Source organism: Streptopelia decaocto (assembly GCF_964273445.1).
Source record: "Streptopelia decaocto genome assembly, chromosome: 7".
NCBI classification, from domain to species: domain Eukaryota; kingdom Metazoa; phylum Chordata; class Aves; order Columbiformes; family Columbidae; genus Streptopelia; species Streptopelia decaocto.
Window position 1 is genome coordinate 1,386,841 of NC_138661.1, and position 24,150 is coordinate 1,410,990.

At 47.9% G+C, this 24,150-nt stretch overlaps 1 long non-coding RNA gene across 1 annotated transcript; it reads left to right on the plus strand.

Annotated features, from left to right (window-relative positions):
* Window positions 1-866: 866 nt before the first annotated feature.
* LOC309442426 lies at window positions 867-22,764 on the plus strand. Its single transcript, XR_014184608.1, has 3 exons — window positions 867-997; window positions 21,238-21,404; window positions 22,623-22,764. It is a non-coding gene; the product is annotated as an uncharacterized lncRNA (long non-coding RNA).
* The last annotated feature ends 1,386 nt before the right edge of the window (window positions 22,765-24,150 follow it).

The following is a 24,150-nucleotide window of genomic DNA, read 5'->3' on the forward strand; positions in this document are numbered from 1 at the left end:
GCACAATGATGGGTTTGGAGATCCCCAGAGCGTTGGTGGCAAATCAAAGAAGGGACTTTGTGCATAATACAGACTGCTGTCAACAGAGAGCAGCTGGCTTGTTTCGGGGGCGATTTGGGTCCGTTTTAAACTGGACTCGGCACCAGGGCAGGTTTGAGGAGAGCTGGGCATCCTTCCTTGGGCGCCCACCTCCCTTTTATTGGACATCTTAAAAACAGTTACAGCATCAGAGGATGGGGAAATCTGGGCGGGTTTGTAAATGACTTGGAGAACAAGGTGCAGAAAGCAGGACAGGCCTGGTCTGGGGATGCCGAAGCGTTGCTGAAGCTGCTTTTGTTCTCTAATGCCAGACAAGTCTGCCAGCCTTGGCTCTGCTGCGAGCTTCCCTCTCCGTAATTAAAAATCAATTAGTATGTTTAGCAATTATCTAATTAACTCACTAAAGCTATCATGTTAGATTCATATCCAAACATGCCTCTAAATTGTATGTGTTGGTAATAATGCAAATGATGCCTTTATTGCTCATGTAAGTTTGAATTAATTGGGGCGCGTGACATTTCTGTTAGTTTTGCACACACCTAATACGCTGTACTTGGGGGTCTTTGGGTAAGCAATTAGCATCACGAAAACTTCCCTGGGAACGCAGTTTTGCGAGTCAGGACTTGCTCCCTGAAGCTCGGGCATGAGAAACAGGGCAAAATTAATCCCGCCACATCAGCACCAGCTTGCGGGAGCGTTTAAGTCAGCGCGAATGGGCTGTACCTGGGCTTATTCTCAGATAACTGGTGGCCCAAAGGACTAAGCACCCTGAGCAATGTGTCCCACGCTTGGCAAGTGGCCTTTCACTTGCTCTTTGTGTTTCGTTTAGGCTGGGATGTCGGTGCGGTGAGGACCGTCCCTGCCCAGCTGTGTTCACACTGTGTGTCTGCGCCCAGCCCCATCCTCTCAACAGTAATGGGAAAAGTGCCAGGGACCCCGTCATGTCCTGCATTCAGAGGTAAGGTCAAATTCATTATTGAGTTAGCACTTAGAAAGCCATCTATTAAGCCAGCTTAGGTAATTTTCTCTGCTGCAGCTAACAGAGAAAAGAAAGAAGAAAGGAAAACATCCATCATTTTGCAGCTGGCTCTAGAATGGGAAGTGGGAGCAGTTTTGCAGTCTCTGTTGTTTTCTGAAGCTACCTGGATGCCAGCGCTTTCCTGGGAACCTTGTTGTTCAACATATTAATGAGCGGGGTGTACAGAAAGGTAGAATAGCTCTGTAATGTGCGCCAGCTTTGCAGAGCCAAACGTTTATTTAGTCAAGCAAACTTAATGGCTTGAGTGCTTGCTAATGGGAATTGGAGAAAATCCATGGGCAAATAATAAAGACCCTATTGCAAAAGGTGGTTTGGGACTATCAGTCTGGATGGCAGGGAAGGCTCCCTGTGTGTTCAGGAATGGTGACTAAGAGGTGACAGATACTGCTGGTGACTTTGGAGCTCGTCCGCTCTGCAGCCTTGGCATAGCTGCAATTGCAGGTGTTGCCAAACAGTAATAAAGGCAGAAACCAATGCTTCTGTAAAACCCCAAGAGTCTGAAAAACAATGGGTGAAGCTCTAGAGGTTTTGCAGACCTTAAACCAGCAATATTCTCTCCCTTTGGGAACAACAGCAGTTTCCAAATCAGAAATCTGTATATTCGGCAGTTTTGGCGCCGCTGAGCAGGACTGATGGATGGATCAGTGGGCGCTTCAGAGATGGTCACTTCTGCCTTATTAATAGCCAGGAACGTGGCCAGAGAGAGAGCACGTGGTCACTGAATGGTGGGCACAAAGCCGTCTAACAGGCTTCTTCAATTCCCTGGGAGACGTTGGTCCTGAGTAGACTTGGGTTGTTTGGTGACGTGGAAGCCAAAGCTGAGATGTAATGGTGTGCGTCGGGGGCCTGGGTGAGTTATTCCGGTCTGGAAGCTGGATATCTTGGATCCTTCCATCGGTTGGAAACCTCTGCAGTGAAAAAATACAATAGAAAGGGGTCTGTCTGGGAAGTATAAGCAAAACGTGACTGTGGGCCAGATTTGTGGAGGTCGTTAGGTGCCGAAAGGTGCAGATAGTTCTGAAAAACCTGCATCCCGCAGCAGGTGGAAAGGAGACTAGAGAAGAGATGAGTGAATTCACAGCACCAATAAGGAGCTGTGAGGGAGCAGGGTCAGAGCGGGGTGGGCAGGTGAAGAGGGGAACATCCAGATTTACCGGAGCAGAGCGGGCGTTTAAGCGTGTGCTGAGACCCAGTGTCTTCAACAGGGACGTGAGCCCAGGTCCTGCAAGCAAAACACTGGTCTGTTTCCACTTTATGCGAGGTGCATCATCTTTGCAAATAAATATTCCTTTCTGTACTCAGATCCTGACATCTTAAAGGGCATTTAATATTATAATTGTTATTGAGAAGGAAATGAAACGTTTCTTTAGTACAGCTGCCCTCTCACAGCACTCAAAGCTTTTGGAGTTAACAGCGGGCACTGAAACAGGTGACTGATTTCATCGTGCTTAACATCTTGCTGACACTCCCAGGCTTCTGCCAAATGCACTTTCTGTGTTTGGTGTCTCATAGCTACATGAGATGCTCTTAAAAATTTATAAGTGCATGTTACAAAAGACAGTCTTTCAAGCGCAGAAGCCCACTAACTTGTATTCCTGCTCTGCCACCGAGAATAGAAAACGCATTAAGGTCTGTTTAAAGTTTTTATTGCTTTACAACCTACTGGAGCTGCTGAACCGTGTTGTAAGTTTGGAATAATTTAAAGGTTGTCTCCTAGAAGTAAGCAATTATCCTATTTACAGCTGCGTATTTGCAGTGTGATCTCTGCTACAGCAGTTGGAGGAAATGCAGCTTTGTTTGTGGAAACACTGCAGAGGAGGATTAGAAACAATAAATTAGACCTTGAATCGTTTCTCAATTTTTAAAAAGTGGCCATGATGGAATAATCTCCTTTTCCTCTTCCTCCAGACCGCTGCATGGTCTCTTCTATTTGGAAAAATTTCTGTTGTGGGATCTTTTCCTGTAAGTTGTGGAGGCCGATGTCTGCAGCGATGTGTGGACAGTCTCTGAGCACCTTTGCAGCACTGGCTGCTCGGGCCCCAGGCAGCGCATGCTCCGCGTGCCCGGCAGCCAGCGGGCGTTCGCTGCACGGCAGGGGCGCGGTAGAGAGACACAGTGACTGGACTGAGGCCGGATCTCAGGTCGCCAGCACAGCTCAACCTCCTCCGCTCTTACTCTCCTGTGTTTGTTCCTCACCAAATGCTTCATTTTTTTTAGTGTAGCAGAAAAAGGATTAAAGAATCACAGAATGTGAGGGGTTGAAGGGCCCTGGAAAGCTCATCCAGTGCAATCCCCCCATGGAGCAGGAACACCCAGCTGAGGTTACACAGGAAGGTGTCCAGGCGGGTTGGAATGTCTGCACAGAAGGAGACTCCACAACCCCCTGGGCAGCCTGGGCCAGGCTCTGCCACCCTCACCCCCAACAAGTTTCTTCTCCTCTTTCAGTGGAACCTCCTGTGTTCCAGTTTGCACCCATTGCCCCTTGTCCTGTCACTGGTTGTCACCAGCAGAGCCTGGCTCCATCCTCCTGACACTCCCCCTTTCCATATTGATCCCCATGAAAGAGGTCAAAGGTGTAGGTGCTTGAGGGGGGGAACTGAGATTTTCTCTTTCCCATTTCCCCTGTCCATTAAGCCTTTGGCACACAACTGCTGCTTATTTTAAAAGTCCCACACAGAGGGTAATGTAAGGGTGAAGGGGAAATAGGAGGTGACTCCAAGAGGAATTAATTTCCTGTTTATATACCCAAGAAAGTATATAATTATAAAGAAGGTATATACCTAAGCAGGTATGTAAGAAAGCATATATCAGTACTTAAGAGGCCTACAAGAAAGATGGGGACGGACTTTTGAGCAGGGCCTGTTGTGAAAGGACAAGGGGTGATGGTTTTAAACTAAAGGAGGGAGATTCAGGCTGGACATGAGGAAGGAATTGTTGCCCTGAGGGTGGTGAGAGCCTGGCCCAGGTTGGCCAGAGAGGTGGTGGCTGAACCATCCCTGGAGACATCCCAGGCCAGGCTGGACGGGGTCTGAGCACCCTGAGCTGGTGAAGATGTCCCTGCTCATGGCAGGGGGGAAATGGGCAGCTGGGAAGGTCCTTCAGCCCAAACCATCTGTGATTCTGTGAAGGAACTGAGCGATTCTGCAGCAGACTGGTCCAGGGGCAGATGCTGAGATGCTGTCAGCTTGTCCCTGGGCTGTTGGTGACAAGTGACTAAGGGCTCGCTGTGATAACGTTTGTGGTGGCTTGGTACTTAACCACACTTCTGGCACCAGGCAGCCCTCCTCCTGCAAACCCCACAAAAATCCCTTCTCAGTTCTGCAACGCACCGAAAAATCAATGTGTTGGTTTCTCAGGCTTGCAAGTATCTGCACAATTATTATCCATAGGAAGGACAGCAAAACTGTGGGATTTTTTCTTTCTCCCTTCCCTGAAGCTCTGCTGAGCCATCCAGGAGGAGGTGGTAGAGCTAATATTCAGATATATAACTTGGCTAAGAAAATGGGAGCTTCCAGCTTTGATTCTGAGCAGCAGGATAAATTGACTGAGAACATGAAGGTAGAAGGTATCTTGTGAGCGTGACCATGAAATACAGAGGTCACACGCTGCAGGAAGGCTATGGAAGAGTGAGAAGTGCAGAAAATGGAAAACAAATGAATCCAAACCACAAACAGCAAAAAAGCACCTCCCCAAACCCACGGGAAAACCACCGGGGACCTTCAACGGGGCCAAGTTCAGGAAACTCAGAACTGGGGGGTAAGGTCCTTTGGGAACCAAGCCCGCATGAAACAAGGAGTTCAGGAAAGCTGGCAGTTCTTTGAAAATGCTCTTAAGGGCACACATAAAATCCATCCCGGTGCCGAGGAGCAATAACAAGGGTAGTAAGAGACCACAGTGGCTAAATCATAAGCTCTTTTATTGACTGTGAGCAAAAAGCAATCGTACAGAAAGTAAAAAGTGGACCAGCTGTCCGAAAAATAGAGCGTAGGAGAATACTGGAAGCACAGAGGAAAAAGCAGCAAGACAAAAGCACAAAGCGAGGGTCAGGTAGAAAAGCGCTGAGAGGTGCGGCTGCGTGGGCTGCAAGAGGAGCCCCAGGGACCCCTGGGTCACGATGGGTGGACGCAGGTGGGACGCGCGGGTGCTGCCTTCAGGGTGGCTGGAGCTCCCAGTGCTTCTCCTTCCTCCCGTCCTTGCTGGAACAGCAGCAGACACCACGGTTCGCAAAGGGATGAGCACTCGAGCTAAAAGACTTTTAATAAACAATTTGCATAAGGGAGATTTTGGAGAAGCAGGCTGGTTTGACAGCACCATTTTGTTCTCATTGAGCTCGCCAGGTGATCGTTAGCAGTTACCTGCTAATCCTCCAATTTCCAGTTTAAGATTGGAAAATGACTAGCAAGATCTGGATGAAATGATATATGGGGTCAGCTTAATTCTTGGAGCAGCGGGCTGACCACAAACAGGTCTCAAAAGAGCGGAACCCTGCACCGAAGGTGGTGTCAGGGAAACTGTCCCTGTCTGCAGCAGCTTTTGGGATTTCTATGAGTTTACCAGAAGCTGCAGGTAAATATAAATCAGTCTGTAGCTGTGAGCTTTCCATTCGCCTATCTTAGCTTTGCTAGATAAAAGTTATGTTTTGAAAGATCTATGCTTGTGCTTTACCAGTAAACCAAAAATGCCTTCCTGGACGAATGTTAGAGCTGTAGTTTACCGTTTACATGGAAATCATGTAATTCTTTGGGAGTTTCATATGTTCATGCTCACCAAGAAGGTTTCAGTGAAGCAAACAGCAGCGGTGCAGCGTTAACAACACCACCTCTCCGTTGTCAGGCATTCAATTGCAGCGGCAATTCATGGCTCCTGACCAGGTCATAGCTGGAGATAAAGGTGTTTTTGTGGCACTTTGCAAACTCCAGGCTCTGTTGGCAACTGTCTCCAGCCAGCAGGTCAAACCTCCCTCGCAAATCCTGCAGCTGAATGAGGGTTTGGAAACGCGGCTGCCCAGGGAGCGTGTGTGCAACGGGCTGCACGAGGCTCACACACGAAGCAGATGCTCGTTCTAATTGAGTAACCTGAGCAGAAATGGCCTTTATAATAAAGGCAGATGTATCAGCCGGGGCTGCACCGGGACGCTTTTCTGTGTTGTGGGGAGCACTGGCAAAGTGACTTTTCTGGCGCTAAGGTAAATCACAGCCCCACACTGGCGTTTCCTTTCCCCCGTGCCCCACCAGGTTCCTCTCCAATGTCATGGAGAGGCCCGAGAAGTCCCGATTTCTTTGCGCAGCCAGACACTTGTTTTGCTGGCAGGGATACTGATGAGCCGGTCGCCCGGTGGGCTGGCGGGCGCTCCGAGTGCGGGGGCAGAGGGGAGTGTCAGCACATGGGCCAACTTGGGTCTAGGATCTGTTTTCTCATCTTTGTCCCCACTGTTTTCCCCTGATAAAACAACTGAATAGCATGGGTGCTATTTTCCTCTGCAGAGGAGGTATAGAGGAGGGGCATGTAGAATTCTATTTAAACATGTCAGTAAATGGATGAATTTTCCAGTTGTATTTTTTTTCTCGATAAAATATGTTCTGCTTCCCATGGTGGTTTGGCCCTGGCTGGACCCGGGCACACAGGCTGCTTTTTCGCTCCCCTTCCTCAGCTGGACAGGAGAGAGGAGAGAAAATAAAACGCAAGGCTTGTGGGTGGAGATGGGGACAGGGAGGTCGCTCTGCAGGTGCCACCACGGGCTGCAGGGACCTCTGCTCCGGCGCCTGGAGCATCTCCTGCCCCTTCTGCACTGACCCTGGTGTCCTCAGTTATTTCTGTCACTTATTCTCCCTCCTCTCTCTGGATGAAGTTGCCATTGCACAGACTTTTTTCCCCTGCTTCCTAAATGTTATCCCAGAGGCAGCAGCACCATTATTGATGGGCTTGACCTTGGCCAGTGGTGGGTCCATCTTGGATCCAGCTGCCATTGGCTCTCTCAGACATGGGAAAAGCTTCTTGCAGCTTCTCACAGAAGCCACCCCTGTAACCCCAGCTACAAAACCTTGCCATGCCAACCCAGTACCCTCACAGTGGCACCAGGCTGTGGCGCAGCACCGCGGCACGTCCGCTCAGAGCTCCTCAGGAACTAATGTGGTCAGCAAAAGTGTCCCCAGGGTTACAGCTGCTCACACTTATGAAGAAGAGAAATTGGGGAAGGTTAATGGAGACCAAAATCAATTCTACTGAGCACGATGTTACTGCAAGAAGACTGCAGAGCAGCTGCTACGGCTGTTACGGGTGGTCTGTTCCTAGCGCGTGGTTGTGTCCCCCAGAGCTTTGATTTACCATCGCCCCACTGACCTGTTGTGTGGCCCTGACGTGTCGGGAAGGCGTTAAGCTGGAAGGAGGCACTGGACAAGCGAACAGGGGCTGAGTTATACCCCCTTGCTCTTCCATCCCTCGTGTCCCAGAGCAAGTCGTGCAGCCTCGTCGTTCCGTGCGTTGGAGAACAGACCTCAGCTGGTTGTCACCCTCGAGGTGCTGCACAGCGAGGTCCTGAGCTCGATTTCCAGCTCCAGAGCTACATAGGCTCAATGTCACCAGTGAGTCCACAACAGAAACGCACGTGTAGCCTGTTTAATCCGTTCCCCTCGTGGTTCCTTTCTGTCTGTGTGATGAGAGCAGGTCCGGCCCGCAGCACACACGGGGCTGGCGGCGTGCGGCCGTGCACTAACACACCCAAGATGTTTCCTCCTCTGCAAATCCTCCAGCATCTTTCTGACCCAAGCGTACAAACGCGATGCTGAGCAGCACTGCTGAGGGAGTAAATACCTCGTAACCAAGCAGGTGCCTCGATTCGCGTTTGTGCCCGTGTGAACATTTATGATTTCATTTCATAATGGCGTTGCAGTGAGCTACGCCTTTACAAATAGGAAATTAAATCAGCTGGTGATGTAAACCTGCAGAGGAGAACAGGCAGCTGTAATGGTTCTTTATTGCTTATTTCATCTGCTGTTGCATTTTGCCATCGTCTGGTGCTTAGTGAAGTGTATGATTTATTCATAGAAGGCACTGTCACAGCCAAAGGGTTGTACAATAAACCACTGACAAGGCCTATGCCAAAAGCCATTAGGAAAAGAGAACAATAATCTAGACACAAAGTATTTACAGACCAAGTTGTCTTTAATTTAAAATCCTTTACTAAGGCTTGATGATAATTACATCACATTTCAAACCAGCCAATACTGACAGGCTTCTGTGTTTTCCCCACTGGTATTAAAAAATCTGCTGTAATTGAAATCTACTTTAAGAAGCTGCAACAAATTAATGTCATTTTAAGGTCATTGAAGCACTGGTGCATGCTGCTGAGAGCCAGACTTTTCTTTCTTAGTATTAGTGCCAGGCTGGCAGAGGAGTCGGTGGGACAGGTACGTGCGTAATGTGTCTATTGGGCTGGATCCTGACTGGTGGTCTGTCTCCTCTTCCTTCTGCTTCTCTCTCCCTCCCCATACAGAGGTGTGTATATATATATATGTTTAAAATATGTATTTTATATATATAGATGTGCTTTTCCTTCTTTGTGAAGGGGTGAGGTATCTTACCAATGTGGGGATGGAGAGATGCTGTAAAGCCCATCAATGCACTGGAATTGCCAAAGGGACGGTGCCTCGAGGGCTGCTCTGCCCCTCACGCCTCCCTCGTGGCTGCGGCTCTGTCTCCATCACTGCACACCACCGATTGCTTAGGAGGCTGTGAGAGCTGACGGTATCTCTGGATTCAGCATGATCCAGGATGATAAAACATCGATGTCAAAAAGCACAGGGGCAGAGGGAGGGAGATGTCAGTTTGTCATCATCCCCATGGGCACCTACACACCAGTGCATGTTTGGGAATGTTTGAGGGAATAGAGTGACTGTCAGCAAGTTTGCTGATGACACGGAGCTGGGAGCAGTGGTGACACTGGAAGCTGTGCTGCCATCAGAGACCTGGACAGGCTGGAGAGCTGGGCGGGGAGAAATGTAATGAAATATGACAAGGGCAAGTGTAGAGTCTTGAATATGGGCAGGAACAACCCCAGGTCCTAGTGTAAGTTGGGGAATGACCTGTTGGAGAGCAGCGTAGGGGAAAGGGACCTGGGGGTCCTGGGGACAGCAGGGTGACCATGAGCCAGCACTGGGCCCTTGTGGCCAGGAAGCCAATGGCACCTGGGGTGGGTTAGAAGGGGGTGGCCAGTAGGTCAGAGAGGTTCTCCTGCCCCTCTGCTCTGCCCTGGGGAGACCACACCTGGAATCTTGTGTCCAGCTGTGGCCCCTCAGTTCCAGCAGGACAGGGAACTGCTGGAGAGAGTCCAGCGCAGCCACCAAGATGCTGCAGGGAGTGGAGCATCTCCCGTGTGAGGAAAGGCTGAGGGAGCTGGGGCTCTGGAGCTGGACAAGAGGAGACTGAGGGGGGACTCATTCATGGGATCAATATGGAAAGGGGGAGTGTCAGGAGGATGGAGCCAGGCTCTTCTGGTGACAACCAGTGACAGGACAAGGGGCAATGGGTGCAAACTGGAACACAGGAGGCTCCACTTAAATATGAGAAGAAACTTGTTCCTGGTGAGGGTGGCAGAGCCTGGCCCAGGCTGCCCAGGGGGTTGTGGAGTCTCCTTCTGTGCAGACATTCCAACCCGCCTGGACACCTTCCTGTGTAACCTCATCTGGGTGTTCCTGCTCCATGGGGGGATTGCACTGGATGAGCTTTCCAGGGCCCTTCAACCCCTGACATCCTGGGGTTCTGTGTGAAATGGAACTGTGCAGATACAGCTTCTCCATAAATGGGAAATTGGCAGGTGACATGGTCATGGTGAAGCCTCTGAACCATGGACCATGTGGCAGTGGTGGCCACACACGTCCCTGCCTGGCCATGGGCACGTCACAGATTTGCAGAGTGTTTGGGGTTGAAGGGACCTCTGGAGATCCCCCAGTCCAACCCCCCCAGAGCAGATCACACAGGTGGGTCCAGGCGGTTTGAATGTCTCAGAGAAGGAGACTCCACACCCGCTCTGGGCAGCCTGGGCCAGGCTCTGGCACCTCCCAGCAAACAAGTTTCTCCTCATGTTCAGATGGACCCTCCTGTGTTTCAGTCTGTGCCCGTTGCCCCTCACCCTGGCGTTGGGCACCACTGAACAGAGTCTGGTCCATCCTCTGACACCCACCCTGAGATATTGATCCCATTGATCAGATCCCTCTCAGCTTCTCTTCTCCAGCTCAACAGCCCCAGCTCCCCCAGTGTCTCCTCATCACAAAGATGCTCCAGACCCCTCAGCATCTTTGTGTCCCTTGCAGGACTCCCAAGTAATTCCATGTCCTTCTTTAAGTGTGGATCCCTGCACTGGACACGAACTCCAGATGCGGCCTCACCAGGCAGAGCAGGGGGGCCACCTCTCCTTTGGGCCTTCACGATCTCTTTTACATTTCTGGTTTTTTGGAGCCTGTGCTCCAAAACAGCCTTCCCAAGCAGCAGTCCCTCTGCTGCAGCCAGGGCAATGGCTCTTCCCCACACCGACCTGTCAGACAGGGCGAGGGTGCCCACGTTGTGCATTTCCATCTGGAAGACAGACCCGTTTATTATGTTGAACTGTATTTATTATTTGCTAGACAAGGGCAGCGGTGGCAGCGTCAGGCACAGGCGACAGGAAAACTTTTGGTGCCTGTATGACGTTAGTGACATCTTGCTGGAATAAAGCAGGTTTTAGCGATCCCTTTGTGAAAGGTAAACACCTGTATTCTCCACAAACGGTGTTTCTTTTTGACAGAGGCACTTAATTTCACTGTGTCATACTATTCCCTCTAAGAAATCGGGGCATTTTCTCTGATGGAGGGTCTGCCCGCACTGTCAGAGATCTGCTTGTCCTGTGCTTGTTCAGCCCAACTCCTGCCAACTCCTGGCCAGCCCAGAGGAGACTGGGAGCTCTGGTGTCCATACCAAGAGTCATGGGGAAATTAAGGGAATAAACATATTGTTAGCATTTCCAAGGCTCATATAACGTAAAAAAAAAATGTAAGTCACAGAATCCCAGAATGGCCTGGGTTGGAAAAGCCCTCAGAGATCATCCAGTCCAACCCTTGGTCCAACTCCAGCCCATTGACCAGATCATGGCACTAAGTGCCATGTCCAGTCTCAGTTTCAAACCCTCCAGGGCTGGTGAGTCCAGCACCTCCCTGGGCAGCCATTCCAATCCTGACCACTCTCTCTGCACAGAATTGCTTTCTCATCTCCAGCCTCAGTTTCCCCTGGCAGAGTTGAAGCCCATGGCCCCTTGTCCTATTGCTGATGCCTGGGAGAAGAGCCCAACCCCCACCAGTCCGGATATAGATTGTGGGTGGTGAAGAAGAACAATGGAATCATCCCGAAGGCAGCAGCGTTGCTTTGGAGCTAAAAGTGGACCTTTAGTTTTTTCCTTAGTCTGCTAAAGCTGTGATTTATCCTGCACCGACTATGTCCTTGGAACAACATAAGTCAGTGCAGATTGCCTGCATCTATAAGCATAGCAGTTTTGGGTAGGCGTAGTTTTTAAAGGGTTAATGCCATCAGATGTCTCTATGCTGTTCCCTAGTAATATATATTTAATCACGTTTTGTGGCTACTTTTAGGAGACAAGAGGAGGCCGATGCGCCTCGCGTTCTGCGGTGCGGTGCAGGTGTGAGCAGTTGCAGGGCTCTGCCGATGGAGAGCAGCATCCCCATGGCTCACAGCCCCGCGAGCCGCAGCGTCGAGCGCGGGCTCCTGCCGATATTTACATTTGCTATAACTCTGTTCTCGCTTTACTTCTTTGTGATCTCGGGTGTCGCGGAGCTGTGAGGAATTGTTAAAGGACTTTGAAAGAACACATTCTGCTTTCTCTGTGATGTACAATGAAAGCGGCAGGAGGAAGAAAACTGTTTGTAAATCCAGCGGTGTAAAAGCAATCCTTTAATTAGCAGGCAGCCTAATGAAAGCAGTCCACTTTGGAAACAAAATACATCTAGAGGTCTGTCTCTGAGTGGGAATGCATATTGTGTTTATAGTCCCTTGAAGGATTTGAAGGTACTTTTGTTGTAAATTACGCCACTGTTCTCCAAAGAGTTTAGACAGTCCTTATTATTCCCAGCAGTGTTGGAGAAAAACTCGCAGCCATTTAAATAAGTGTTGTAGCATATGGAAGAGTTTTGTCACACCTCCTGCTCAGGAGATGTCCAAGCAAGGAGCTGGGTTGGCCACGGCCATGCTTGGGGACAGGTGGTTAGCCTGGTCTAACCTTCGGTCTAACCTTTGGTCTGACCCAGTGCAGTCATTCCCATGTTTAGTCAGCTCATATACTATTTCCTAAGCGCTTTCAGCAGCTGATGTGGGCAGGAGATGGGGTTGTGAACACCTGGGTGACCATGCTTGCTCCTTCAGAGCTGGAAAAGACATTGAGGATGTTTAGTTAAAGAATAGCAATTTAATTTGGACATCATGAATTCCTATTCTTCCCTTCCAAATGGGTTTAGACAGCAGATTTAGCCAGGTGATGACACAGGAAAAGAATGAGCAGGCAGGTGTTTAGGCACACAGGCTCCTGGAAATGCAGAACGATGTTCCTGATATGAGCTCTCAAATCTTCACACAAGTGGGGAAGGTCCAGTTGGAATTTTAGTTGAATGTTGTTGTTTGGAGCGGTTTTGTTTTAAAAAGGCGAGTGGAAATCTCCGCCTTGTCAGGGTCTCCTCTGGCTTCAGTAGGAGGAGATGGGGACATAAGCTTCACCCAGAAATAAAGGCTCCTTCCCCTCCTCTCAGCAGCTGTTGCGGGTCTGCAGTGTCTTCTGCTTTGGGGGATGTTTTAGGGCCCCAGCAGAGATTACTTCTGGAGTTCATGGCACTTCTCCAATAAGAGGCAGCACTTACCTGTCCTAGTGCTGAAAACAGACCAGGAATGAACCAACAAAAGACAAAGGCATGAAAATGCTCCCACTTCTCTAGGAAATGTCCCTGCACCTCCTCGCTGAGGCTGGAGGAACCGTCCCCTCTCATGGTCTTCATCCCGTCTCCCTCCTACCTGTCCCCTGGGTCCCTCATGTGTCACCGTGGCAATAGAAGCAAAACGAGTGTCCACCTGCAGGGACGGAGAGTTGGCAAGATGTAAAGAAAGGGAAAAGAGGAAATAAATCATGATTTTCTGGAAAAAACTGCCGCCGCCTGAAGCCGGCAGGTTGCTAGGGGTGGTTTCGGTGGGGCTGATGATGCTGCCGCTGTTTGTCACATCTTGTCTCTCTGAAGCCGCTGGCTGTGGGATGGGATTAGGTGGGAACGCCAGCCTGGCAAAGCCCGCTCGTTGCTGGAGCTCTGTACCCGAAAATGAACGCCTGCCTCCGCTGGCTCCCACGCCGGAGCCTTGGCAGGGGACTCAGCGCCCTGCCATCGCTCCCCAGACTGCTCAGAAATTACACTCAACCTACTGTTCTTCATCCGCCAGCATCGCAGACTTTACAGGACTTTTCTGTACAGGGTTTCCTTCAGCCGCTGTTTTCAACAAGCAGGAGATGCTGATAGCTTCAAAAATCCTGCTCGGGATATGGCATTAATATTTGATCTTCATTGAAGCCAAGGAGTTGTCTGACTTCTGCAGATGATGCAGAGAATAATAAAGCTTTTGTTTGTTCTTCCCGCAAGGAAAAAAAGAAAGGAAGCTTGGTTTGTGCTGATGTAAAGTGAATGCTAATGAGGTGCTTGTTAGTGGAGAAGCTGCAGCCGAGCTCTCTGCTTATGAAAATTTTCCAGCTCTGAATAGAGAAGAAGGTGAGGGAGGAAATGTGAGGGGCAGCGGGGTGTCCGACCACCAGTTCACTTGTGCATCTCCAGAACGTACCTGGACAGGGGGGATGCAGCGGGGTCGGGGTGATGCTCCAGTGAGGACATGTTACCGTGTGGAAATCACAGAATCAGTTAGGGTGGGAAAGACCTTTAAGATCACCAAGTCCAACCATCAACCTCACACTACCAACTTTACCCCTAAACCACATCCCTAAAATGAAGGTATTCAAATAAGCAAATAACCCGTTTTCACTGTAAGTGATTTTTGGGGGGTGGGGGAGGTTTTCCTAGAGTTTGGTCGGCAAAGGTTCTTCTGGTTATTGCGATGTTTCTGTCTTGAAAAACTAAAGAAGCAAAAGCTGATGCACAGATTTACTCAGCGCAAATCCACTGTGGGGGCCGAGGACTTGCATGTATTCTGAAAATTAAGATTTCTGTCTTCTCACTGGAATTTCAGCTTGGCAGTCCGGGTGTACCTGTTAACAGATGAGGTTCTCTTTGGCCCGTCGCCCTGCGCTTGCCCCAGTGAGCCCCAACAACGGGGCCTCTCGTCCGGCACCGCTGCCTTTGGCCACGCTTGGGTCCCGGGAAAAAGGAGCACTGGGTAAGTTACGAGAACAACCTGAATTTTTATATTTTTGGTCTATATTCTTCCTGTTGTGCTAATGCTAGAAATGTTTGGGTTTTAATTACTTCCTTTTTATAATAAAAGTTTGGGGTGGGCGAAAAGCAGCTATAAAGACAGGAGTGGGAAGGCTCTTGGCAGGAGGAAAACAAGGAGAAAGAAAGTTACTGCCTACTTAGAAAGTAATGAGATGAGCAATTAGCACGCCGGTGGAAATGAGGTGATCTCAAATGCAAAAGTCACTTCTGAGACATCCTCAGCAAATGCACCTTTCAAGGATGGGACCTTCTCCAAAAAGCATTTTAACCAAGTATTTTTTATGGGAACAGTTTTATCTTTGGATTGGGAGAAAACCATGCGAAGTCTACTGTTTCCGAGCAGAAACATTATATTGTTGAACTAACGCTGAGCCAATTTTCTGGAAATCTCAATTATTTTCCCTTTGTAGATTGTAAAGGCAGCCAGGGTCTGCTCTACTGCCTATAAAAGTCAATGGGAGATTTTGCATTAACTCTCCAGAGAGCTGGATCCGTTTGGTTTTCAGCTGCAAAGCCTTTAAGCTTTGCTTTTCTTTGAGCTATGTGAAAGGAAGATTTACGTATTGGCAAATTGCACCCGTGAGTTACAGAAGGACGCTGCTAATTTTCCACAAGCATTTTGAGCAGAAATAAGGTATGCAAATAAGACCTAAAAATCAAATATAAATGACCGAGCGTATCCTTGGTGTTGTGCTAAAAGTAACGCCAGGTAAGTGCTTTGTTTCCTTTTGGTTTTTACATCGCATAGTTGAGACTGGGAAGTGATTTAGGACAAAGAGCTCGTTAGTGTAAGCAGAACGAGTTGCTGCCACAGCCCTGTCCCTGTGCTATTTAGTGGTTTCTTGAGTTTTAGGAATGAATTGTCAGAGTTTTCTCTCCAGACATGAAGAGGGACATTTCTCAGTTCTGCCATTGTATATATTGAGTAATTACAGGACATTTTTGCCCTTAATGAAGATTTTCACTTTATTATTCGATGCTTACATGGCTGGAGCGGCACAAGTCTCTAGCAAGAGCTGCTCCTTGCCCTAGAGTGTGAGTGCTAAAGAAACGGGGCTTTGGGGGCTTGTTTGGACAGATAGGAAATAAAGATACAGGATGCTGTAGCTGTCTTTGTAGCAGGAGATCCAAAACATGCCTCTTTACTCCTGGGTGTTTTGGCCAAAAAAAAGCAATCTCTACAAATCCGGCTTTAGTGATGGTTGGTTGGTGGTGCTGAAGTGGTTGATAGAATCATAGAATCTTTTTTTTTTTGGAAGAGACCCACAAGATCATCGAGTCCAACCATAACCCACCCCAGCACTGCCCCATGTCCTTGAGAACCTCCTGTCCGTCTGTCCAGCCCTCCAGGGCTGGTGACTCCAGCACTGCCCTGGGCAGCCTGTTCCAATGCCCCACAGCCCTTTGGGGAAGAAATTGTTCCCCACATCCAACCTCAACCTCCCCTGGCGCAACTTGAGGCCGTTTCCTCAATGCTTGAGGAGCTGACTTTCTCAGACGATGGTGGATCTCTAAGATGGTTGATGGTTTGGGCCAGATGGAGATGCAGGGGATGCGTGTGCATGGACGGGCACGCACACGCTGAACCACGTTGTAAATCAGGCTCCTAAAGGTGACGTTCCCCTGGGAACAGATGGGCACGGAGGAGCAAGAGCTGCTGGTGCCGGCAGAGCTCGACTGGTGATGAATTTGCTCCGTTATCTTCACCATGGTCTGGAGTGTGCTGTCGTCTCTTCAGCAGCAGGATTTGCTTCCCTGCTCACCGGCTTTTCGAGCTCTAATAAAAGCCAGCCTGCGGGTAATCCCGCTCCGATCCGCGTCCCCCGGGCTGGCTCCATTCTGCTGGAAACACGGGCTCGGTACGGCTCGGAAACATAAATAAAACCAGAGCTCTCTGCTCTGGGTATGGCGGCTGCAAGAACACTCATGGTGTTCCGCTTCATTTCTGCCTGGGCTGGACTGCGAGCGTGATCTGGGCCGAAGCAGCGGCGCGGTGGAAGATGTTCCTCTGTGCCCACTGCTGCTCAGCGCCCTGGCGCTGGAGTTGTTCTTCAACCTGCGCTTCTCTCATGTGCGCTGGAAAAAATGTGAGTTAAAATGAATCCCCAGCCCTCTTCCCACAGCGACAGGAGCCACCGGGCATGTCCTGTTTGCCCATCGCGTTGGCCTGAGCATCCATCTCTTTCCTTTCCGCTCCCGCCACCCTTTCACAATGCACCAAAAGACTTTGCTGCTGGTAGCATTGATAATTCTATTTTAATTGCAGCTGCTTTATTTTAAATGGCAATTATTGAAAAAAAAACGTTGCCTCCTTAAACTTGAATGGGAGACAAAGGCTTGCAGATGCCTGGGCTGGGCTGGCAGTGCCGGGGCCCTGGGCAGAACACAATTTATCAGTGTTCTGCTATATTGTTTGTTTTTGGTGTGCAGCGCGTGTTGAGGGGAGGAAAGCGCGTTGCGGGCCTGGTCACTGCTTTACGGGCGCATTGCAAGACGCGTGTGGGCGGCATAATTGCAAAGAGAGTCTTGCCGGTATCTCATAATGAGAAAATATCTTAATTTAGTAGCAAGGGGCCTTACAGATGTAACAGAAGTTCAAACGCCTGACATTTTTTCTATACAGAAACCTGTCTCTTGATAGCATGCGCTCCTATAGTGGGAACAGCCACTTCCATTGTTTCATTTCCATCTCAAAGGAATCTCTACATCAAAGGTCAAAATCATCAATAGTTAACCAAACTAATTAATAGCTCCTAGGATCATCATTAAACACAATTTCTAACATAATTTGTATTTAATTCCACTCATGGTCCACCAGCTTGATAAACTTTTTTACAAGTTCTGTGTTCTAGAAGCTTAATTGCACTTCTGTTGTTGTGTTCTGAGTAATTAAATAGCAAATCAGGTTTATCTCTTATATATTAAATCTAGCAAGTGCTCTTTTAACAATCAATTGATATTTAATTACAACAGAGAAACTGCCCTATTAAATCTGAATTAAATGCTCATTCAAGACCATTAAAGTGTTACCAGGCCATCGAATAGCAAACACAATACAATGCAGCATAAACCGTTATGCGGTTGGTTTTCTGGGGCCGCTTTGTAAAGCCGAGTAGAAAAGCTGACCTCAGATGGCACTTTCTTCAATTTTAGGTGAATTCCTTAGGAAAATTACAATTACAAAATCAATGTTGCTTGACGAATGGTAGCAAAACCACAGGGGCTTATTTTATCTTTTAAGCTAGTCATGATAGCTTGGAAGGGAAGGATTGATGAGAAGCTCGGAATTCTGGAGCACGGGAAGGCAGGAGACACCTCAACTCTCGGCCTGTTTTCCTCCTCTGACAACTCAAGAGGAGCAGGATTTTGCCTTTGAAGCCCTGATAATAGTGGATAACAGGTAGATATGGTGACGAGGATGCCTTTATGTCAAGTTAATGGGCAAATAGAAAGAGAAAGATAAACATTATAATGAAAATGTCAGAATTTGAATTGCTTAGTGGGACAGAGGCATCGCAAACACCAAAAAAATACGTCATATTTCATTTTGCATGGACAAGATTCTTATATAATTCTCAATCAGAAAAAAACAAGTCTAGGTTTGACTAATTACCAACGATAAGCAAGCCTGGAGGAACCATCTACCATCTGCCAGCTCCACAATCCATCTCTGGTTTCATTGTGGTGGCTGAGCCGCTGCAGAAAGACAAAATACACATGGGGCTGAATATGGGTGAAAAAGCCTCAAACTCCTTCAGTGTCTGTAACGCGATGGGAAATATCCTTGTTCATTCATCCTTTGTGGGTCCAGAAGCTTCCAGAGCATCCAACCAAGCAGAGCCATGTCCCCCACAGTATTGACTTGGTCTTAGCAAGATCCCACCTCCTTCTGCTGAGCCCATTCTTCGGCTCCACCTGCATGAGCGGAGCTGCTTTATTTCTAATATTTCTAATATTTCTAATATTGGGTTTTTTTTGCAGTGCGTTGCGGAAGGCATTTAAGTGACTAATGTTTCATGCTGAAAGAGGAACCTCTATTACTCAGTGTAAACTGTTACTTCTGATGAGTTACAGGTCATTCATCAGTCAAATCTGGAACGTCCCATATATATTCATGCCTGCACGCTCTTAGAAGAGCGATGTTAATTTTGGTTTCTCTTGACTTGTTTTCCATCTTCATTTACCTGCACGCCGTAAGCTTGTAGTTTAAAAAAAAGAAGTGCAAATTTGTGTTTGATAATTTTGATTGGGTCAATTAACAGCGGAGCGACCTGCAAACCGTTAGGAACACACTGATGCCGGTGGAAGGCGTTGGATGCACCGAGCTCAGCGCTTTGGGCTCCGCAGAGATCAACAGGTGAAAACTTCCCATTTAAGGTGTATTTACACTCAAAATACATCTGATTACAGCGGAATCTTGTCGTATAATATTGACATGCAAATAGGAAAAGGGAAGAAAAGAAAATTAATAGTTCCTAATTTTTCCCCTTGTATCTGCCGTTCCGATGTCTTGTCTGTGGCACGTTTAAAGGCTTCTAAAGCCCCAGATTAAACCCCGTTTTGATCTGGCCTGGGGAATGCGGCACTGTAGAGGCAGAAGCCCTGGCTGCTCTGCTTGGCTTGGCCCCGAACCCGCTGGGCGAGGCTCCAACAGCCTCTTTATTGCTCAGCCCCTGCGTTTCCCTTTGGTCTCTTCACACCAGTAGCTGGTCTGGGCAAAGACAATGGTTTGGGCAACATGGTTTGCTGTAAGTTTAGACCTTGAGGTGCTAAACTCTTTTCCTTTTAAGTATCAGGTTTTGTCTACTTTCTTTTTTTTTTCAATGAAAGAACAAAACTGATTCTTTCTTTTGCAATGTGAGACAAAAAAATGTCCTTTAACACAGCAGGGTAACGATGTGGGGAAACTCTTTGAGCAGAATAAGGAAGTCTGCTCCTTGCAAGAGCATCCAGGGAGTGTTTGTACTGCTGGTTCAGGAGCCAGACCTTTCACAGAAATATATCCCTTATGCAATGAGAATGTATTCCCACGTTTAGAAGTCAGGAAGAAATGGATTTAGCTCGTGATCCCCTTTCTTTTAATCAGCTTAGCGTCGCGCTCCCAGCAATCACCGAGTAACGGGAGACAGCGATCCGTCTGTCAATATTGACGGGCGTTAAACGGCAGCGGTGTGCAGAGCCGCCGGAGCGCCGTCGGGGGGTAATTAGCAAACGAGGGATGCACAGGGCCAGGTTTTCAAGTGCACAATCCAGCCAAAGCTCTGGGCAGCGAAGCCGCTTGGAGCCGGCGCCGCGGAGCTCACGGGGCTCTCGCTCCTCCATTCGCAGCCCAGTTTTCACCCGGTGGATTCAGGGAACGTGCGGCCGCATTCCCACCTCTCGGCCAGGACTTTGTCCACGCTGGGTGAGGAGTTCAGGAAACCCAGGTCTCCTTTTGGTTCAGACAATAACAAGTGGTAGGGCTTTTTGCCTTTTTTTTCCTGAGAAATAATGTTTTTCCTTAGAAATAATTATTCCAGCTTCCACCAGCTGCCTGACCTTCCATATTTGATTGCAGGCTGGCTTATCTTTTTCACCATGCGTAAGTGACCCCTGAAAATGATTCACACCATTGCAATAACTTTCTACTTTTCAGCCATAGTAGTACCAGCATAACCCAAAAGATCCCAAGTTATTATTTCCCAGTTGAGGTCTCTGAACTCCTGAATGATTTCACTTTACAAATCTTGGCTCAAAGAAAAGTCTCAGCGGTTTGGAGAACAGATGAGTCTTGTGGCCCTGCTTTATTTCCCTCATCTTCTGCCAAAGAGCCTGCTGTCATCTTTTAATTATTCCCGAAACTGCTTTTTGCTGGAACAACCTTTAAATGAACGCAGGGGTCTCCGGGCCGGCTCTGCTATGGATACCTCTGGCCATAAAGAGTGGGGTTTGTACCTTCCCATAGTGTGTGTGCTTGACTTATAGGAGAACAACTTTGGGAACAGTTTAGTTATTCCACCAGTATTTGTAGTAAGTGAGAAAACAGACTTTCTGCCCAAATATATACATGAACACGTACTTTAAGAGCAGTACTTGGCCAGTTTTTTTGTTCACGTAGTCTAAGCATGGCACAGTTGATCTGAGAATGTTTCTGGAGGGAAGAGGTTGGGCTCCTTTGGCCATCCTTCCCATTACGTGTCCAAGCATCTCCCCGGAGATGGTCCATACCGTGACAGACACTATGGCAAGGTCAGGCATGTTCTCCACCCATTGATTCGGAGGTAGGGAACTGCCCACATTCTGCAAAATGAATTTCTACCTGCTCCTAAAGATCACCTGCCCTTCCAGGGCAATCAATGTTGCTAGGGTAGGATTTCAAGTGTTTTGCAATGGTTAACTTTGAGGGATGGAGGTTTCTGTGCTGATCTATATGCTTTTGATGCAAAATAGGAAAATGGAACTTCTCATTCTACAAGTTTTAAACACCCTGGAGTTCATTTAATGAAAACTTGTGTATGTCCATGTGACTATATGGAGTCAAGCAACCGAAAAAACCCCTTGAGAGAAATAATAGTGGCTTGGGTCTTGTGTTTAATGTCTTCTGAAGAAGGGAAAATAATTGACTATAGGTTCTATCATGACGAACGTGTATTTATATATATATATATATATATAAAAATCATTTATGTGATGCATAATCAAGCATTCACTTGCCTCCAGGTTGCCGGGTGGTCACAGAGCCCATGGGCACCCGGGACCCAGCACCGTCCTTGGCGGCTCCATTTCCAGCAGTGCGGGCAGAACTTGGCCATGAACGAAGGAGCAGCTGGGGCTGGGGGTAGTCAGGGCTCCCCCCAAACACGTCCCACCGTGTCCTGCTGCTCACGGTCAGTGTATCTCCACCCACTTTAAAGGTTCACGCTTCCGTTGGACGTGTTTTCTTCCAAGCCTGTGTGTTACATTATTTTTTCTTAATTGAAATCATATGGGTTTTAACATCTTTCTGTAATATTTCCCTGTCTACAGCAGATAAAAATCTCACCCTATTAGATATTGCCACCAACCCAGCGCATTAATATTCATCATTACCTTTATATGCTGCCTTTCAATTAATTTCCAGCCCACATGAAAGTTCTTCTACCTAAGCGTATTTAATTAGTTTTCAAGGTAGAATTTCTCTGAGACAGTAACTGCCACTTCACTCCAGATATAATACAGATGCCCTGAATCTGCTTTGATAAGTCTATTGAAAAAAACAATCAGGTTTGGCTAGCGAGTTATGGTTTTGATATATTCTACTGTCAGTGCTTTTCTGAACTGCTTAAGAGTGGAAAGATCTCAATCATTCCTGCCTCTAAAATGTGGTTTTGTGGAAAAAAGTCTTGATGGTGTATCAGTCTCCTTGTGCAATCACCCATGGGAGCCAGAGCCGTATTTGCCATAAACCCTCTTCTTAGGTGCCAATTTGGGCTTCAAAAGAGAGCAGGGAGTGAACAGTGAGTATTTTTGGTGAAGATGCACTGTGCAATGTACCTCATTGTAGGGTGCAGCTGATGGAACACGAGGGGTTGGGCTGCGTATCCATCCTGTCTCTCCACTTGGAGCCTCAGTAGCCACATTTACAGTCTCTCCCTTGCTGGCCATGCTGCATTTGAACCCTTCACCTCAATCATCAGAGGATATATCAGTGCGCGACCACTACAGGGCCCTTCGTTCTGTCATTTCTCAGACAAAAAATAACTAGCATTCAGTGTCACTCCAGCTGGCTTTTCAAAAGATTTATGGGTTTTGTTGTTGAGCGGGATATTATAAATAATGACTTTAAGTAAAAAATTATTGGACAGATGCTGCCTTCATGTCAAGTTTGATTGAGTAAATGCCAATGAAAAGTAGTTCTTCATAACGTATTCATCTTCTGACATAGAGGATATTGTTGTATCCTTGACAACAAAGCTTAAAAGAACAGCAAAACAAATGTACTCGTTATGTTGGCTGAAAATTAAGTGGACCAAAGCTGGATTGATCACCTCCTCATCACACGGTTCAGTAGCTGATGGTGTCCTCTGCTCACCTTTCCGTTCAGCGTTCTCGTTATTGTATTTCAGAAATAACAACCAGAGCAATGAGATGGCCGGGATCAGGAGAAAGAAAACATGCCAAGAATGTAAGAAAAGAACATGGTACCGGCATCAGCCCGGTGAGCTTGTCTATAAAATGCGCCTTTGGAAGCAGCTGTGGCTGCTGCTGACGGACGTCCATGTGATGGGCACATCAGCACAGAGTTCTTGTCTTGATTTGGTTTTATATATATGCATAATCTGCAATACATATATACATGTGTATATATACATGTATAAATATGTGTTTATGTGCCTGTGTTTTATATATACACATAATCGACTTCTAAAACGTAAGTTGTTAAGGAACTGTCAGATTGTTCAGTCCCTAAGCTTGAAGGGCTGTACTAATACTCGGTTTTGGAAGCAGGGGGGATTTGTCAGTAATTAGTGATATGCTGTTTCCATGGACTATGGCTGTTTCAGACAAACATAATGAAGACAGAGGAAATCCAGTAAACCCCTTTAAAAACCCATATTTTTCGTAGCTGCCAGATGTTGGCAGAGTGAGATTTAGTACCACTAAATGTTTTAGGGGGAAAAGTAATGAGTTCTCAGCAAGGTCAGGATCGTTATCAACCTCCATAGCTGTGGATTGTGTTTAAAGTACTGTTTGTATCAACAAAAACTGTTGGTTACGTGGCTGGCCGTGTCAGGTCATCCAGGCAGGGTTAGCATTGGTGACTAAACTTCCCATAATTAAATTTTAGGGGTCAGTTCTGGGTCAGAAGGAAATCAGAGCGAGGGGAAAGGCCATTTTGAAACATGCAGAGTGTCCACACTTGGGGAATGACTTGGTGTCCACAAGGGTGGGCTGATTTGGGAGCTGCCGTGTCGCCCTCCAGGCTGGTTCCTACTCAGAGTCTTCTTGATAGCAACAAGCATTAAAGGAGGTCTTAAATTATTTACTGTTGACTAGATGCTGCAGATCAGAAAACCTCTGTGTTACTCTGCATTTCTGAGAGGTGCTTGCCAAGGCTTCTCCTGGGCTTTGATGGAGCCGCGCGTTCCTCAGGGAGACGCGAATGTCTCTTTGATGCTTTGCTCGCTGGCGGAATTTGTGATTCAGCTGTAGATTCTTTGTGCTACACCTTGGGAAAAGGGACAGAGCTCTTCCAAGCTGAAGGCTGTACGTTGAGTGGGTGCCAAGCAGAAGGGTTTATTTGTGATTTGCTCCCTGTTGTTGCCCATATTCCAGGAGATGCTCCGGTGAGAGGCAGCAGCCTGACGCACAACGTGTGTTGACAGGCAGCTCAACATGAGCCACCAGTGTGCCCAGGTGGCCAAGAAGGCCAATGGTGTCCTGTCCTGTATCCAAACCAGCGTGGTCAGCAGGACAAGGGCAGTGACCCTTCCCCTGTGCTCTGCACTGGGGAGGCCACACCTGGAGTATTGTGTTCAGTTCTGGGCCCTCAGCTCAGGAAAGAGATTGAAGTGCTGGAGCGGGTCCAGAGAAGAGCAACAAGACTGGGGAAGGGACTGGAACACAAGCCCTATGGGGAGAGGCTGAGGGAGC